This window comes from Coenobita brevimanus, chromosome 11 (assembly GCF_032717465.1).
Source record: "Coenobita brevimanus isolate Jiangsu-jjx chromosome 11, ASM3271746v2, whole genome shotgun sequence".
In the NCBI taxonomy this organism is placed as follows: Eukaryota; Metazoa; Arthropoda; class Malacostraca; order Decapoda; family Coenobitidae; genus Coenobita; species Coenobita brevimanus.
In genome coordinates, this window is record NC_136964.1 from 5822397 (window position 1) to 5841359 (window position 18963).

Here is an 18963-nt window from a genome sequence, read left to right on the forward strand (position 1 = left end):
CATGACATTAGCCTACCTGCACTCCTACTGGCATTGCACCTAAAAGAGTATATGATCTACCTCCCACGGCACCTAATCTAGCTTAAATTCTTTCCTAACGACAACTAAACATGGATGTAGTCCTCCTCTCAAGAGACCTAACCTGCCTAAAGTCCTTCCATCAGTACCTCTAAACCTTACAGTTCTCCTCCCAAGACACACATTTCACCTAGAGACGGTCCTCCTCCCTAGGGACCTAACATACCTATTATCCTTCCCTTATTAGCTACGATCCTCCCCTGAATAGCTACGGACTTCCACCAATTAGCTATGGACCTCCTTCAGCTAGTTATGGGCCTCCTCTAATTAGCTCCAGTCCTTCCTCAATTCGCTACAGTCCTCCAATTCGCTACTGTCCTCCTGTAGTTAACTTTGGGCCCCCATTCCAGTTAGCTACCATCCTCCAATTGGCTATGGGGCTCCTCCAGTTAGCTACAAGCCTCCTCCCAAAACTACGAATTCAAGCTATGGTCTTCTGTACAAAGGCCCCAAGTTCAAGCTATGATCCCATCCAAAGGCATCAGGTTCAAGTCATGGGTCGCCTCCAATGGCCACAGTTTCAAGTTATGGTCCACGCCCAAAGGGATGCAGTTCAAGTTATAGTCTACCATCAGAGGCTTTTAGTTCAAGTCATGGTCCACCTAAAGTTATGGTCCACCTCCACCTCCACTTCCACCTCCAAGTTTACCCTATGGTGCACCTCTAAAGGGCTCTAGTTCAGCTATATCTCCCTCCAAAAACCCCGAGTTCGATTCATGGTCCACCTGAAAAGAATATTAGTCCGAATTAAGGCCAGGACAACCAAGCCACGCTGCTGTTCTCTTAAATTTTTTAGCTCAAATTAATCTATATTTTTTTTTTCAGGCTCTCTAGAAGCTTTTTCTTGTCGATCTGTATCTGAATTTAGTCCATGAATAGGTAAACTGCGACAGGGCGTGTGCAGATGATGGTTTGTTATCTAACCATATGGTAAATTAAGCGACCCTCAAGAAGTTCGATGAAATAGGCATCAGCGTATTGGAAAATGCAAGATACATTTACGCATTATTTTTATTTTCATTCACTTGTTTATTTATTTTACCCTTTTTTGCAACCCCCCTGGTCTTTATAATGCTACAGACTATTGTACAATCAAGTCAAATTCTCTCTCTACATACCCAACACGTCAACATTATGTTATCCATTCGCATAACTTTGAAATCTTTGCATCTATAAATATATCATCTATCTTCGCCATTGGTATTGTAAGTATTCCCTCTCCTCAGCTATATATCATTGATTTTACCGCAACAATTCTGAATATAAGTGCTCAGATGTCTCACTTCTTTCATTCTTCTTTTTTTAGTTCCTAGTTTGTATAATTGTCCTCCTATTGCATTCACTTGAGTAGGATTCTTGATCATAGTGTTTACATTTGTCTCCCCCCAGATAAAGAAGAGATTAATAGAAGAAAATCCAAATAATGAAACTATCTATCTGTCTATTTATTTCCAGAGGCCTTAATCCCGTAAGGGGTGGCCACGAACAAATCGCCTCTATGTCGCCCTGTCCCCAGCCATTTCACTGTCCTGCACCCGGCTCACACCCCTTCTCTCATATACCTCTCCACTCCATCCCTCCATCTCATCCTTGCCTAATTATAATGTATGATTTTTTTTATGAACAATGTGGGATACCGTACCTTAAGTTTTGAGCGAATTCCCAAGTGAGATTATTTTTTTGTATATATTCTGGGCTACAAGTGTGGGTTTTAATCACCGTCTGATTGTCTCACCAGAGTGATTCATCCAGCCATCGATCGGTGATATTTTGACCCTACAATGGATTTAGTTTCATCTGAGGGTACTGGGTCACTCTTAACGATCTAAAATTTGATGGGTCTTAGTTATGTGGTAGGAATGAGTCTCCTTGGTTACCAATCATATTTTACCTCTAATCTGACTACGTATGGCCATAACTGAGCTGAAAGAAGTAAAGCTCCTAGTTAGATGAGATAAAAAGGGCTGTAGTTAATTTGCTGTATTGAATAATTATCTGAGTAGTGGTGACGTCATCGGGGTGAAGGTGGTGACGTCATCGGGGTCAGTGCTTGGCTGGGAGGTCAACAACAACGTGGGTCAAACCAGTGATATTTGACCACCTGCCCACGACATTCAATAGCGCTGTGCTTACCCCCACAACCACCTTCTTCCTCACGCAAATTTTCAGTGCCGTTTTTAAGCTTAATACTTGGAATCCGGATATCCTCCAATTTATTTTCCTCTCTTTTTTAAAACTAAGGGCCTCTCGAATTGAAGGGGACATTATTGCTATGTTTAAGACTTCTAATTTTTAAAACGTCTGTTCTACGTTGAATAAAATCGTCAGGAAAAAACAGGAATAACATGAAAAAAAAAAATCTCCTGCCTCAGAGGGTTAAACTGGATTTTAGCGACGTCCTGAGAAGCATTTTTGAGGGACACAGGAAAGTTTTTTTTTTTTTTTTTTTTTTTTTTTTTTAGGTGAAATATCTCTTCATACGGTCTCGACCCGTCTCGCTATTCCAGGCTTCCTTACTGAGGCTCCCTTTTAGAACCGTCCTATAACACCACCAGAAACAAATACCAGATTTACGGCTCTTTATCTTGATTTTTAGCTTCGTGGCCAGCTTACTGGGGGCTGATGGCGCCAACCCCACATTCAGCCCCTAAATTAACACCAAGCTATTCAACTTACCACCTAAGATTTAACGGCAATTTAGTTACATTTAATTAAAACTGTTACTCAGTTCCTTTAAAGAATCAGACGCAAAGTACGTTAAATAAATTAATTTGGCGAGGAAATTAAGCAAATAGCGAAGGGCATCTTACAATTTCTTTTTTTTTTAATGCCATTTGCCAAAACTGATGCAGGTGTAAGGCGATGATAACCCCGGACCCACGTGATGAGTCCGGAGTTATCAGGTTTGTGTATATTTTTTTGAGGTTTATCTTTATTTTTTATGAAGCATCCATAAATCACAGCAGGCAGATACTACCAAAATTTTCAACTTTTGTTGTATATATATCTTTACACAATAAATATTTCAATCAATCAATCAGCTTTCATGTTTTTATTTTTTTTCTTATTCAGGTTCTTTACTATTCAGTACAAGCCCAAACACTCTGGGGAACACTGGCACTGAAGGCCAGGCAGGGAAGGGTGCATGAGAGAGAGAGAGAAAAAAAAATGGTACCTAAGGGCATAGAAAGTTTGGAAGTATTTATCATTACAAGCACAATAATAAACAAATACATACAGTGATACATACATGGTACAAAGTTGTTACAGTAATTATCATTACATGTTTTGATATGAGTGAAGTGGTACATAGATACACATGTATGTACACATACGTATGCAGAGAGAGGCACTTATGCACACATACATATACGTATATATCTATACATATATGTATATATTCATCCACACGTAGCCATAGACATACTGTATGTACAGGATAGGAACGCATGTATAAAGATATGGGTGTGTGCACAGGTGTACATACATATACATATGCAACATGCACACACACACACACACACACACACACACACACACACATATATATATATATATATATATATATATATATATATATATATATATATATATCAGGACACTAAATCATAACACATTACAATTAGTGTCCTGACATATATATATATATATATATATATATATATATATATATATATATATATATATATATATATATGTCAGGACACTAAATCATAACACATTACAAAGTAGGTGCTGAGGTATATAATTATGTAATATAGAGGTTAGAAGAAAGTCGTGGCTAAGCGAGAAGGCTAGAGGAAACAGCAACGCACATTCTTGTTAGGAATTTCACACACAGCAATGTGTGACGCCGGATGGGAACTTTCCACAGTCTCGGAAGGTTCCTTCCCATGTGCCCTCACGCATGACACAACTAGTCATATACAGAGGAAAGTGGGAGAAACAGGGCAGATGGGGTTAGGAGAGACTGGAGGCACGGTGAGGAGAGGCAGGAAGGAGCGCGTGGAGCTAGCAAGCATAAATCGCTCTCGCCTCAGTACTGCTCTTGTGATGATACTCTCCTTTTGAAGAAATAAAACTGCAGTCAAACCACAGACTCATCTTCATCTTTCTCCTTCCATCTACGACAAGTACAATGAAGATTCTCTCCTCAAAATCCCCACATTTCAACGCACTCTTGCAATAGCTCAGCGACGACTACTTATATATACATATATATATATATATATATATATATATATATATATATATATATATATATATATATACATATATATATATATATATATATATACCAAAATGTCCCATCATTGTCCCAAAACCAAGAAGTCGGGATAAAGGGTAAGAATGTCTTCGAGTACATCAAGATGTGTGATGAAGTAGGTACACAAAGCAGAAAACAAGAGTCCAGGGAGTGTGAAGGGGGTAATAACTGGGCAGTTAACGTTGTGATGGAATAATGCTTCATCCACTGGACTGTGACACAGTTTACATGGCCTGTTGGCGGTCGGTCGTCCGGTGATTTCCCTTGGGAAGCGATACGCCAGACGAATGCGGGCGACGGCCACATCACAGCGGCGGGTGTGGGTGGGATGCTTGCCATAGGTGCGTCTCACGCCACGGTAAGTGTCGTGCTGGATGGTGTCATAGTGCTGGATGGTGTAATAGTGCTGGATGGTGTCATAGTGCTGGATGGTGTAATAGTGCTGGATGGTGACACTAGTGGGACGTTCAGCATCGGTACGCAGGGCTAGGTCCTCCCTGGGTGGACACAGGAAGGCGGATGGCAGCTAGGGGGAGGTTACACGCAGCTCGGGCCAGGCAGTCTGCCTGGTCATGGCGGATGTTACCGACATGGTCTGGGATCCAAATAAAAGAAACCCTGAGACCAAGAGCATGGGCTGATGGGGACGAGAGTAGAGGGAACAGCTTGGGAATTGCTGATGATGAGACCTGGTAAGTGCTGAGAGATAAGGAAGTCAAGGGTAGAGCATATAGCAGATAGTTCACCCTGGATACTGCTGACCCAGTTGGGAAGGCGGTGGGAGGTGGAGAAGACGGGGGATGCAGAGTTAGTAAAGGCAGGGGCAATGCAAGCAGCTACTCCCCGGCCGTTAGCGAGGACAGAACTGTCAGTGTAGATGTGTATAGGATGGGAAGGGTAGGTGCGGGCTACGAAGTTAAGGGTTTCAATGATGGAGAGCTGTGAAGGGATTGGTAAGAAGTCAGAAGCAGTGGCAGAAGGTGTGTATGTAATAGACCAAACTGAAACTTAACAAATTAATCACTGGTCTGGCCGGGATTTGAACTCAGGCCCTCACGCTTCATACACGCGCACGTTACCACTGAGCCAATGAGAGGATCCCCCGCTTTGCCTCTAAGCAGCGCGGGCTTTTATACACCCCATTTCATCACACTTTTCTCCCCTTGGTGATTAATTTGGTCAGTATCGAACACAAATGGTAGCGCAGCGCATCGGAGGCCACCAGTGGGGATGCTGCGGACCACACCGGACAGCTCACCCCCGGGATGTAAGGCTGTCAGCAACAATTAACATCACTGTCCTCAGGGCCTTGCCTCACATCCCTCTGCTGCCACAATTGTAATAGACCAAACTGAAACTTAACAAATTAATCACTGGTCTGGCCGGGATTTGAACTCAGCCCCTCACGTTCATACGCGCGCACGTTACCACTGAGCCAAAGAGCGGGTCCTTCGTTTTGCCTCTAAGCAACGTGGACATTTATAAACCCATTTCACGTAGTGCACAGCAGGAGTTGTACGTGTCCAGGTAGGGGGCAAAGGGTCAGTAGGGATGGGAGTGACAAGATCAGCACGGTACTGACGGGATCTCAACAAGAAAGCTGGAGAGGACAATTGAGTGCCGAACGAATTCTTTTTAGCCAGGATGCCAGGCCTGGCACGTGAGTATGCCGGACCCAATCTAGGTGAGTGGAATTTGAGAGAATGTCAACCAGTCGGGAGGAAAAGGATGAAGCAGGAGACGTAAATGTGGTCAGACACTGTGTGGCAAAGCAGACTCCAAGCATATGAATGCGATCGATGATGGGACACAGACTGAGTTCATGGAGCATGTTGACTACTCTGGCAGACCTGGGGCAGCGGAGGATGAGACGCATCACCCGATTTTGTACCACTTCAAGTGGTCGGAGCTGTGCTGGGGGTACAAGGGAGAGAGGGATGGCATGATAATCAAGAAATGAGAGAAAATGTAACAGGTAAAATGATAGAGCGACGAAGATGCTAACACTATGCGAATCACAAGTGAGCGTGCCAAGGAGTTTAAGTCTGCGGTGAAGGCGGGTGCAGATAGTGGAGACATAGTGGGAGTGGTTAAAGAGGGAAGAAAGGGGAATTCCGAGATATGTATAATTCTGCACTACCTCAAGATGAGAGTCGAGGAGGGTTATGGTTGTGCAAGCAAGCCTATGAGTGAGGGATCGTGTAAACAGTTTGGTTTTGGCAGTGTTGATAATCAGCCCACAAGCAGATGCAGCTTGGCCGAACTTAACTAGGAAATGTTGAAGAGTGACAGGAGAAGGGGAGTGGATGCAGATATCATCAGCATAGGTTACGATCAGTGAAGAGTCAGGTATAGGACCTAAAAGACGGAGGAGTCTATTCATGAGGAGATAGAAGAGAAAGAGGCTAAGTACCTCACCCAACAGTACGTGCAAGCAATACGTGCTAGCCTGTTTCCGCTAGCAGCCGAGAGGCGAGCCTTGATGGGGAGAAGGCAGGGAAGTCAGCTGAGATTGGGTGGACCATTTGTCAACTATAAGGATGTGGTGGAGAGGAGGGGAAGGGGACTGGCGTAACTGAACAGTTCTGTTAACAAGCCGTCAAGCCTTAGATCGAGGAGTGTGTGCTTTAATATGCTGGAGAAAGTCATGCCAATACTCTTGGCGAACACTGTTTGAGGTAACGGGAGGACCTGGGTGCGGTGAGATAGCAGTGGAGGTTGTCAGCGGTGCGGTCAGAGCGGTACACAACCGGCGCTCGCCGCACGTCCTCCTCACTGTCATGTAGACGACGATCCCATATACCCACTACCCAGCCTGGTAGGCAGAGGATTTCGTGTGGTTGACTTGCAGCTCACAATGATCATAGAAGGTTTGTACTACGGTAACAAGGGAGGTGTAAAGTTCAGTTGATGTGGTGAACGAATGACTGGCAAACCAGGTGGTTAGCATGTCCTTGAAAGTGGGATATTAATCTTTTTCCTGACATGGCGATGCTGGAAGTGTAGTATGGGAATGGAATATGTGGCAAGGATGGCACTGTGGTCGGAGATAAGAGTAGGGACAATGTCAACAGTGACAGCATGTTGTACCACGCTGCTACCAAGGACGAGATCGAGATAGCCTCCCCCTACATGAGCAGGATGAGGAGTGGGGAATGTATACAGATGATGGTTATTGACAAAGTCATGGAGACGATGACCAACAGGAGAAACACAGGAAACGCCAAATGACAGATGAGAGGCATTAAAATCGCCCAGGTAAAAGATAAATGAGTGGAGCGTAGGTAAAGTGGTGCGGTCAAACCCAGTTGCACTGAGATAGACGTTACATATATACACTGTTACATAGCCTATGATTTCATCATCCTTTGTGTAATTTTAACGCACAGTTGCTGCATGTTTGATCACGAGCGTGTTCTGCCTCAGTCCCCCCCTTCTACCGTTATAGTAGAGTAAGTCGTTCTCTCTGTTATTCAGAGCGGGATTTTCAGCTTTTTGTCCCCATGGCTTCATTTGCGCGTCCTTCTTACAAGTTGTATCAAGCTCTCCTGGCCCCTATATAATGAGCTCAGTCTCTGCATCATTGCCACTTAGATCTGCTCCTCATTTTGTTCACATCTCTGTCCTCCCCTGTACAGATATTATTATTGTGAGTGCTCAAGAAATCTCCAAACATCTAGCAGCTGTGTGTAATTTGAGTATGAGTGTTATTGCATTTTTTCTTGTACTGTGTAGCATGGGGTTGGTTCTTGGGCCTAGTGAGGTTTTTGATTGATGTTGGGTTTTATGTCAGTCATTTTTGATAATAGTTTGTATCTGTAATAATTTATCTGGCATTCACTGAGTATTATCTGGTATCTCATTTTATCAGGGCTGACTTAGATAAATTTACTCTTGCTAATTTCGTGTTAATAGAGGCTATTGCAGTTAACCATATATTTAACCTGTTTATTTGCCATTACATTATCCTTATGAGTCCTGAATGTTTTGTTGTTAGTTTGAGCATTAAACTTTAACTTGTAATTTTACCTAACTCTTTTGTTTTGAACCTGGAACTTTACGGGACAGTAGTGATTTTTAGTATTCCCACTTAAAGTGTACATTATCTTTCTCTGTTCCGTAACATAAATTTGGCGACCTCTTATCAGGATATTCAGGATATTATCATAAGGATATTGCTTGATATTTTGTGACTGTTACTTATTCATGATGTCTACTATTACTACACTTGATGAAGCCAAAGATTTTTTGTCAAATGTGCAAACAGTGTGTGATATAGAAAACAGAACAAAGAATGAACTTAAGCTCGTTGCTCAACAATTGGGAATTGCTGTTCGCTCTCATCATTCTAAAGATCAAATTGTTGACAAGATTAATGAAAGCTTGTTTAATGTAACTCCTCCAAATGAGCAAACGCAGATTGAATTAGCTAAGTTACAGCTAGCCCTGCAGGAGGCTAAGGCTAAGGAGGCGGAGGCTCGTGTTAATGAGGCAAATGCTCGTATTCAAGAGGCACAGGTACAGGCTCAGGCACAAATTGAACTTGCTAGGATTCAGGCAGACCATGAGTATCGCATGAAACAAGGTGGAACTGGATCATCTAGCTCTGATGATTTTGATGTGGCTAAAAATGTTAAACTTGTCCCTCCTTTTAATGAATCTGATTTAACAAAGTATTTTCAGTTGTTTGAGAGGGTAGCTACAGGTTTTAGTTGGCCCAAGGAGTATTGGCCAGTACTCCTTCAAACTGTTCTCACCGGTAAAGCTCAAGTAACTTATGCATCTTTGCCTCAGGATCAATCTGATAATTATGATGTAGTTAAGAGCTTGATTCTTAAGGCCTATGAGCTTGTTCCTGAAGCCTATAGAGTAAAATTTAGGACAACTTACAAGCAAGATAAGCAAGCCCATGTTGAGTATGGAAAAATCAAAGAAGATCTGTTAGAGCAGTGGTTAAATTCTAAGAATGTGGGTTCTGATTTTGACAAATTTAAGCAGATGATTTTGCTGGAGGACTTCAAGAGGTGTATTTATAAAGATGTAAGCCTATATCTTGATGAGAAAAGAATAGATAATTTGTCTGATGCTGCAGTTTTAGCTGATGAATATGTTCTCACTCACAAGAGATATTCTAAAGAAAAAGGGAAAGCTGAGAGTAAGTACGTTGCCTCTACTCAGAGTACAGGTAACAGGAAAGAGAATAAAGATGATGTTTCTCAGGAAGTAAATACCAGCTTCACCTCTAGATTTCAGAAAAGTAAATGTACTTATTGTAGTAAGCTTGGTCATACTACGGAGAAATGTTTCAGGAGACAGCGTGATGTGAACAAAAAGGAGTCTTTAAATATTCAGTCAATTGGTCTAGTGTCCACTCTTGAGAGTTCCCAGAATTCTTTAACTGAGTTAACTGAACCTGCTTTGAGGGGTAACTTAAATTCTCATGATGGAGCTCCTCTTTTGAGTAGTAACGTGGGTGACACTCTCAAGAGTTCATGTGCTAATTTTCTGTCTGATGGTTTTGTCAGTCCTGTGGACAGTAATGACAGGAAATCAGTTAAAATATATCGTGATACAGGTGCTTGCCAATCCCTTATGCTGACCAGTGTTCTAGGCTCTAATGTTAATTCCTCTGATGAAACTGTAATCTTACAAGGTGTAGGGAATAATTATTTCTCTGTCCCTCTGTGCAGAGTGAATTCAGAGTCTGGTTTTGTTAATGGTTCCGTTATGGTTGGGTTGGTTGAGACACTCCCAATGTCAGGTGTAACTTTCTTACTTGGAAATGATATTGGTGGAAGTCAAGTGTGTCCTGCTCCTCAGTTGTCTAGTGAGCCAGTGGCTGCGTCCCAGGATTGTGATGTCCCTGATGTGTTCCCTGCATGTGCTGTCACTAGGGCTAAGTCTAAAGTTACTGGTGATTTAGAGGATAATGATGATGATGATGTTATCCTAGCTGACACTTTTCTTGCTAATTTGGACCACTCGCCAGATGAGGTAGTACCCCGTAGTGTTGATAATTTGTCTCGTCACGAGTTGGTTGAGTTGCAGGTTGCTGACCCTGAGCTGAAAGGTCTAGCTAACTCTGCTTACAGTGAAGAAGAGTCAGCCGGTGCTTCTACTTGTTATTATGTAAAGTCAGGAGTACTTATGAGGAAGTGGAGACCTCCAACAGCATCAGCCGACTGTGAATGGGAGGTTGTACATCAAGTTGTCATCCCTCGTGTTTGTAGGCAGGATATCATTAGAGTGGCTCATGATTCCAGTTTGGCAGGACACCTTGGAGTGAGGAAGACTGTGGCACGCATTTTGAAACACTTCTACTGGCCAGGTATCTTCAGGGATGTTTCCTGGTATTGTAAGTCTTGTCACACCTGTCAAGTTGTGGGGAAGTGTAATCAGACCGAAAAGGTTGCACCTCTAGTTCCCATTCCTCCTTTTGAGGCGCCTTTCACCCGTGTGTTGGTGGATATTGTGGGCCCTCTTCCTAAGACTTCTTCAGGATTTTCTTATGTGTTGACCCTGATTGATATGGCTACTCGTTATCCTGAAGCCATTCCACTTAGAAATATCTCAGCAAAGAACGTGGCTAAGGAAATGTTAGGGTTCTTCACAAAGTTTGGTCTGCCCAAGGAGGTACAGTCAGACCGGGGAAGTAATTTCATGTCAAATGTTTTCAAGCAGTCTCTGAAAGAGTTGGGCATCACCCAGATCACGTCTTCAGCTTACCATCCCCAGACCCAAGAAGTGTTGGAGAGATATCAAACACTCAAATCGATGCTCAAGAAATACTGTTTGGAACATCAGAAAGACTGGGACAAAGGTCTTCCATTTGTTGTATTTGCCGCAAGAGAATCTCCAAATGAATCACTGGGCTTCTCACCTTTTGAACTACTGTTTGGCCATGAAGTAAGAGGACCCCTTAAGTTACTCAAGGAATGCTGGCTGTCGGAGGAAGATGATGTCAACCTGCTGGAGTATGTGATGAAGTTCAAAGAACGGCTGTCCACTGCTTTACAGCTGGCGAGAGAGAATTTAGGAGCTGCTCAGGAGAAGATGAAGACTTGGTATGATAAGAAGTCCAGGTTACGCCACTTTCAGCCAGGAGATCAAGTTTTGATTCTGCTACCAGTACATGGGCAACCTCTTCAAGCCAAGTTTAGTGGTCCTTATTTCGTGGAGAAGAAACTCAGTGATGTCAACTATGTCATCGCCACACCAGATCGTAGAAAGAACAAGCAACTTTGTCACATCAACATGCTAAAGTTATATCATAAGCGGGACGAAAATAATCCAGTCTGCACTGTAGCTGTTCCACCCGAGTCTGCAAGTGAAGCTCTCCCATGCAGTATGAGCCTGAGTGATAGTTTGGGGAAGAATCCTGATATCATGAATGATCTCCAGACTAAGCTTTCTCATCTACCTCCCAAGGAAAGGCAGGAGTTTTCGGCATTACTGCAGGAGTACCCGCAAGTGTTCCGTGCCACTCCAGGAAGAACCACTGTGTTGATGCATGATGTCGATGTTGGAGACGCAAAGCCAATTAAACTGCCTCCTTACCGTGTGAACCCAGTGAAAGTTCCTCTCATCCAGAAGGAGCTTGGTTACCTGTTGGACCACAAGATGATTGAGCCCTGTCAGAGCGAGTGGAGTTCTCCTGTCACTTTAGTCCCTAAGCCAGGTGGGTCACAGCGGCTTTGCATCGACTACAGACGTGTTAATCAGATAACCAAAACAGACACTTACCCTCTCCCTCGCGTGGAAGATTGCATAGACAAGATCGGAAAGGCTAGGTACATAAGTAAGTTTGATTTGTTAAAGGGATACTGGCAAGTACCTATGACTGAACGTGCTAGGGAGATCTCATGTTTTGTAACATTAGGAAAGGCTTTTGCATGTTCTGTAATGCCATATACAGATTGTTTTAGAGTAATAAGAAATTTCCTTTGTAAATTTCTTTTTCTTTGTGGGGAGGTGTTACATAGCCTATGATTTCATCATCCTTTGTGTAATTTTAACGCACAGTTGCTGCATGTTTGATCACGAGCGTGTTCTGCCTCAGTCCCCCCTTCTACCGTTATAGTAGAGTAAGTCGTTCTCTCTGTTATTCAGAGCGGGATTTTCAGCTTTTTGTCCCCATGGCTTCATTTGCGCGTCCTTCTTACAAGTTGTATCAAGCTCTCCTGGCCCCTATATAATGAGCTCAGTCTCTGCATCATTGCCACTTAGATCTGCTCCTCATTTTGTTCACATCTCTGTCCTCCCCTGTACAGATATTATTATTGTGAGTGCTCAAGAAATCTCCAAACATCTAGCAGCTGTGTGTAATTTGAGTATGAGTGTTATTGCATTTTTTCTTGTACTGTATAGCATGGGGTTGGTTCTTGGGCCTAGTGAGGTTTTTGATTGATGTTGGGTTTTATGTCAGTCATATTTGATAATAGTTTGTATCTGTAATAATTTATCTGGCATTCACTGAGTATTATCTGGTATCTCATTTTATCAGGGCTGACTTAGATAAATTTACTCTTGCTAATTTCGTGTTAATAGAGGCTATTGCAGTTAACCATATATTTAACCTGTTTATTTGCCATTACGTTATCCTTATGAGTCCTGAATGTTTTGTTGTTAGTTTGAGCATTAAACTTTAACTTGTAATTTTACCTAACTCTTTTGTTTTGAACCTGGAACTTTACGGGACAGTAGTGATTTTTTAGTATTCTCACTTAAAGTGTACATTATCTTTCTCTGTTCCGTAACAACACAAAGAGGCATCATTGCCAGTGAAGGGAAATAAGTGAAAGAGGGAGGGGTGAGAAGAAGTAGGGTTCATTTATATTTGGGACAAATGTTTTACCTAGTTTTTTCTTTTCACATTCTATGATACCAACGTCACAGAAAATGTATGCATTAGGTAACTGACGTAGTTTTTGACGGCACACTTAAGTGAAAAGTAGTGACTGAGTGAAAGGTTAAATGTTGTAAAGGTATTCAGATGCGCACATACAACAAAAGGAGGTGGTGGGTCTTGCCACATACTTCCTTCAGCAAAACAGTTATGCACAATCAGTGGTTACAAACTTGCGCACAATTAAAAAAAAAAAAAAGTGAGTCTTGCCACACACCCCGTCAGGAAATCGAGATGTAGTGACAAATTTAGCATATCTAATGAGTAGTATAAAAGTACAGCAGCACTTGCCAGAGCTTGGGACGATGACATCACACCGTCTTATCTCCGGGTCGTATGGGGTCAGAGGATGATGGCAAAAAACACATACTCTCTCTTAATTTTATATTTTACATGACCTTAATTGGTACACTGTTGTGCGTACTTAACAGTATCTTGAGTAGTATAAGTATTGTTACAGACGTAGGATCGGTAAAGAGAATTCTTTGCCTCTAACTATAGCGGTATCAACAGCATCAACGTGTACTATAACATTCGAGGTTATTTCTGCTATCTGCGGGTGATTTTCTTAATGTGATGAAAAATCGGAGGCATTATAGCCGTTAAAATCCACACGATTGTAATTTGGGCCAAGAGTAAAACGTATATCATAGGCCTATTGTACTGTAGATAACAAGAGACGATTTTTTTTTCAGCTCATTAAGAAGAAAAATGCAGCTAACCTATCACTGCTTTACAGAGCTTAACACCTCATATTGTCTCTTAAGTGACTCCTGCTTATGAATAAAAGAATGAAAGGTAGCAATATGGAGGAAATAAGACGTGTTTATTGAAGGACGAATGATAAATAAAAGAATAAAGGAGGCAAATCTGATGCGCTTAATGAAAGGTGAATGGAGTTATCAGAATACAGGTGCGCATATCGTACATATTTTGTTTGCATCCAACCAATAGCACATTGCCACCGGCGGCAGCGTCAGATGGGTTTTGTTTACATCGTGTAGAAGTGTCACTACAACCCATCACCACACATGACCCTCACATTCTCACACTAAAATAAGACCCATAAGCTTCCAGGTGACCGTAGAGGATAGTGGGGAGGGAGTGAGGTGACACGACGCCGCCTCCCATGCCGACATTGTGAGGCAAGTCGCAGTTCTGTTGCTACGCTACGAGGGAAGTGGTGCTTGCAGTCACACATGCACCACATATTTTCAGACTAGAGAAAGATTCATAAGTAACCAGGTATTGGGAAAACAGTGAAAAGGTGACATATCACTGCCTCCCATGGTGGTACTGTGAGACAGGTCCGAGTTGGTACAGTACGAGGGAAGTAGTGCTTGCAGTCACACATGCACCACGTATTTTCATATAATAAGGTCCATAAGTATTCAGGTAAGGGTAGGTGATAGTAAGGTGATACAAAACGACTCTCATGCCGGCTTTATGAGGCAAGTGCCACTTCTGTTGGTACAATGATAGAATATTTTTTGCAGCGTAGGCCTGCGGTCGTACGGTATATGTAATGGCAAATATTTACAAAATCATAATACCAGATTCCTTAGAAATAGTAACATGAATTAACTTGGTGCACAGTTCTAAGTCAGTTTTCTTCTGTGATATTTCTTCTGCAGATACAAAATAAGCAAGATATTGTGAGGTCTTTAATGTGGTATTAAGGCTAGGTAAACAATAACCCCAACCCAGGTTTTTTGTTTTCTCAATGGCTAAAATAAGAAAACCAATAAATTTCTAGCTACTATAGGCCATGGTACCCAAACACTTCTTAACCTAACCTAGATGCATGTGATACAAGCCTGACCAAGACCACTTTTCAATCTTATCCTAAGTACAGTATCATAAGAGTCTATCTTGACCCTGATTTCAAATTTGAAAGCATGCAAAAGACCCACTCTAGCCCTCTGATTGGCTGAATTAAAACCATAATACTGTACACCAACAAAAAAGCATACCACCTATAACGACTTCAACACCAAGAAACAAAAGCACATGGCTCAGTGGTAGAGCGCCAGACTAGAGACCGAAGGGTTGAAAGTTCGCACCCCTCCCGAACCACGCTGCTGGGAGAGGTAGTGTTCTCCCCTCACCCGAGCGGTATAGCAGCCATGGCTCATTGGGTTAGAGCGCTTTGCTCTGGCCGAAGGGTCGGAGGTTCGAGTCCCCCCAAAGGTCATTGGTAGATGTCAGGAAGAGCATCCAGTCTTAAAGTGCTACACGCTCCAAACCTAAGTCCTCTAGGTACTCAGGGGCAATGCCGTAGCCCTTATTAAAAGCAGTGGACACTATAAAAAACAAGTAAAAAAAATAAAAATAAAGCAAACCACCAGCACAGGCACACATTACAGATCCCACAATATCTTACCGTAAACTGGGGTGAATTCGGACTCGGGGCGAATTCGGATATTATTGCAATAAAAAGTTATTTAAATTAATTAATAATTAATGAATAAACATATTAGAAATCTGTTTGCTCCCAATTGTTTGTAATTCTTTACTGATAGGAGGCTGCCCTATCAGTGGGTGTATAATGGCGGGATAGTTGCAGTGCCAAGACGCGCTTGGAGGGTGTCCCTGCAGCTGTCCTGGCAGGGTGCCCCGAGGCCACTACCACAGCCACTGGTAAGCTGGTGGGCTAGGGGTCCCAGATCCATTGCCTGGACCTGGGATTGTGCGGTGAGTGGGACCTGTGCTGTGTCTGTCCCCATTTATTAATACTGAAGATGACAAAACAAAAAAGGTTTCAAAGCAAGCCTGAGGACAGTAAATCACCCATGGGGATGAGGGTGGGTTCATGGAATGTGGGAAGTTTGAGGGGAAGAGCAGGGGAAGTCGTTGAGGCATTCAGTAGGAGGTGGGTGGACGTGGCGTGTTTGCAGGAAGTCCGGTACAGGGGTGGATCAGCCAGAAAGATTGTTGGGAAGGACTGTTGCTATAAGTTGTTTTGGCAGGGGAGGACAGACGGATATGGAGGTGTTGGTGTGATGGTTGCGGAGAAATGGGTGGAATATGTTATGAATGTTTTGAGAGTAAGCGATAGGATATTGGTTGTGAAAATTGTTGGGAAGAAAGATAGCTGTGATTATATCGGCATATGCTCCACAGGCAGGATTGGATGAATCAGAGAAAGATAGATTTTGGGATGATTTAATACGTGTAGTGGGTGGTATGCGGGATGATGAGATAGTGATTTTGGGAGGGGACTTAAATGGTCATGTAGGTGAAGCAGCCCAAGGTTATGAAGGAGTGCATGGGGGATGTGCATATGGTCTAAGGAATGCAGAAGGGGAAAGGATACTCGAGTTTGGGGAGGCAACGGACATGATTGTGTGCAACACATATTTTAGGAAAAGAGACAGTAGGTTAATTACGTATGAGTCTGGGGGAAATAGCAGTCAGATAGATTATTTTCTGGTTAGGAGGGCCGATAGGAGGTTAGTGAGGGATGTTAAAGTTATAGGAAGTGAGGACGGTGTGCAGCAGCACAAACTATTGATTTGTGATATGGTGCTTAAAGAACAAATGATGAAAAAGAGGACTTATGTACCTAGGAGGAAACTATGGAAGCTGAAAAACCAAGTAGTAAGGGATGCCTTCTATAGCGAGTTGAGGAGAGTGGTGGCTGAACAGGGAGCTGTAGACAGAGGCGTTAATGAACAGTACAGAGTCCTCAAGAACAATTTCTTGAGAGTTACTGATGTAACATGCGGCTGACAAGAGGACCACCAAGACATAAAGTAACTTGGTGGTGGGATGAGGGTGTAGAAGCTGCAATTAAGGAGAAAAGAAGGCTTTTCCGGGAATGGAAGAAGGGTGGTAGCAAAGAGGAATATTTGGCTGCCAAGCGTAGGGCTAGGAGAGAGGTATACAGGGCAAAGTCTGAGTCACAGAGACAATTACTTGATAACCTAAATCATGGGGAAAGGAAAAATATATTTAGGGTGGCAGGTCAGGTGAAGAGGGATAATCGGGATATCATAGGTGAGCAGTGTGTGAAGAATGATGAAGGAAGGGTAGTGGTGAACAGTGAGGATATTAAAGATGCATGGAGAGAGCATTATAACCGGTTGTTGAATGAGGAGTTTGACTGGGACAGGGAAGGTTTGGAGCCAGCAGATCCAGTGTCTGGCCCTTGGCCTTTGATTGATACTGCTACTGTGAGTGAGACAATAGGCAGGATGAGGGTGGGGAAGGCAGCAGGTGTGTCTGGGTTGACTGCCGAAATGTTGAAGGCCTCAGGCGATATAGGGGTGAGTTTAGTCACTGACCTGATTAATAGGATTATTTATGAGTGTGTTGTCCCAGATGATTGGCTGAAGAGTGTAATTGTAAATGTGTATAAAGGGAAGGGTGATGCCCTGGAAAGAGGGAATTATAGAGGTATAAAGCTTTTAGATCAGATAATGAAGGTAATGGAGAGAGTTTTAGAAGGTATGATTAGAGAAAGAGTGAATATTGATGAGATGCAGTTTGGGTTTATGCCAGGTAGGGGGACCACTGATGCCATATTCATTGTTCGACAGCTTCAGGAAAAATATATTGGTAGGAGAAGGGATCTTTATTTTGTTTTTGTTGATTTGGAAAAGGCCTTTGACAGAGTCCCTAGAGAGGTGGTGAAGTGGGCAATGAGAAAGCTTGGCTTGGAGGAGTGGCTGGTTAGGGTGGTTATGGCCATGTATGTGGGTGCTCACACCCAGGTGAGAGTGAATGGAGATTTGAGTGATGAGTTTTCCGTGAATGTTGGTGTGCATCAGGGGTCAGTCTTGAGTCCCATGTTGTTTATCATGGTACTTGAAGCCCTTTCACGTGACTTTAGAAACGGACTCGTGGGAGTTGTTGTATGCTGATGATTTGGTGTTGATTGCAGAGAATGAAAGGGAGGCGGAGGAAAAGTTTAGGAAGTGGAGAGATGGTATGGGGCAAAAAGGGTTTAAGGGTAAATGCAGATAAAACAAAAGTGATGATATCTAGGGTTGGTGGCGGTACTGTCAAAGACGAGGGAGAGTGGCCATGTGCAGTTTGCCACAAGGGCGTGGGAAGTAATTCCATCTTGTGCGGTGTGTGTGATAAATGGGTGCATAAGAGATGTAGTGGTATCAGAGGTAGACTGCGAGATAATGCTGATTTTATGTGTACGGCGTGCCGGGGTGAGCAGGTGGAGATCGTCAGACGTGAAAGAATTGAACTTGCTGGTGAATCTCTTGAGTGTGTGGAAGAGTTTTGTTATTTAGGAGACATGTTGTGTGCTGGAGGTGGGGCTGGAGCTAGCTCTGTGGCTAGGGTGAGAAGTGGTTGGAAGAAGTTCAGGGAGCTCTTGCCTCTCCTGACATTGAGGGGGCTCTCCTTACGTGCTAAGGGGTCTTTGTATGCAGCATGTGTTAGGAGTGTAATGCTGTATGGCAGTGAGACCTGGGCAGTGAAGGAGGAAGACATTCGCCGGCTCAGACGTACAGAAATGACAATGATTAGGTGGATGTGCAGTGCGTCCCTGCGTCCAAGGCCTGGAGGGGCTGGGTTTACAATGGAAGAGTTGAGAGGTAGGATGGGACTGGAGTGTATTGGTGTTGTGATGAGGAGAGGTAGATTGAGGTGGTTTGGACATGTGGAGAGGATGGGGGATGATAGTTGGGTGAGGAAGGTGAGAAGTGTTAATATTGGGGGTGGGGTTATGAGGGGTAGACCGAGAAAGACATGG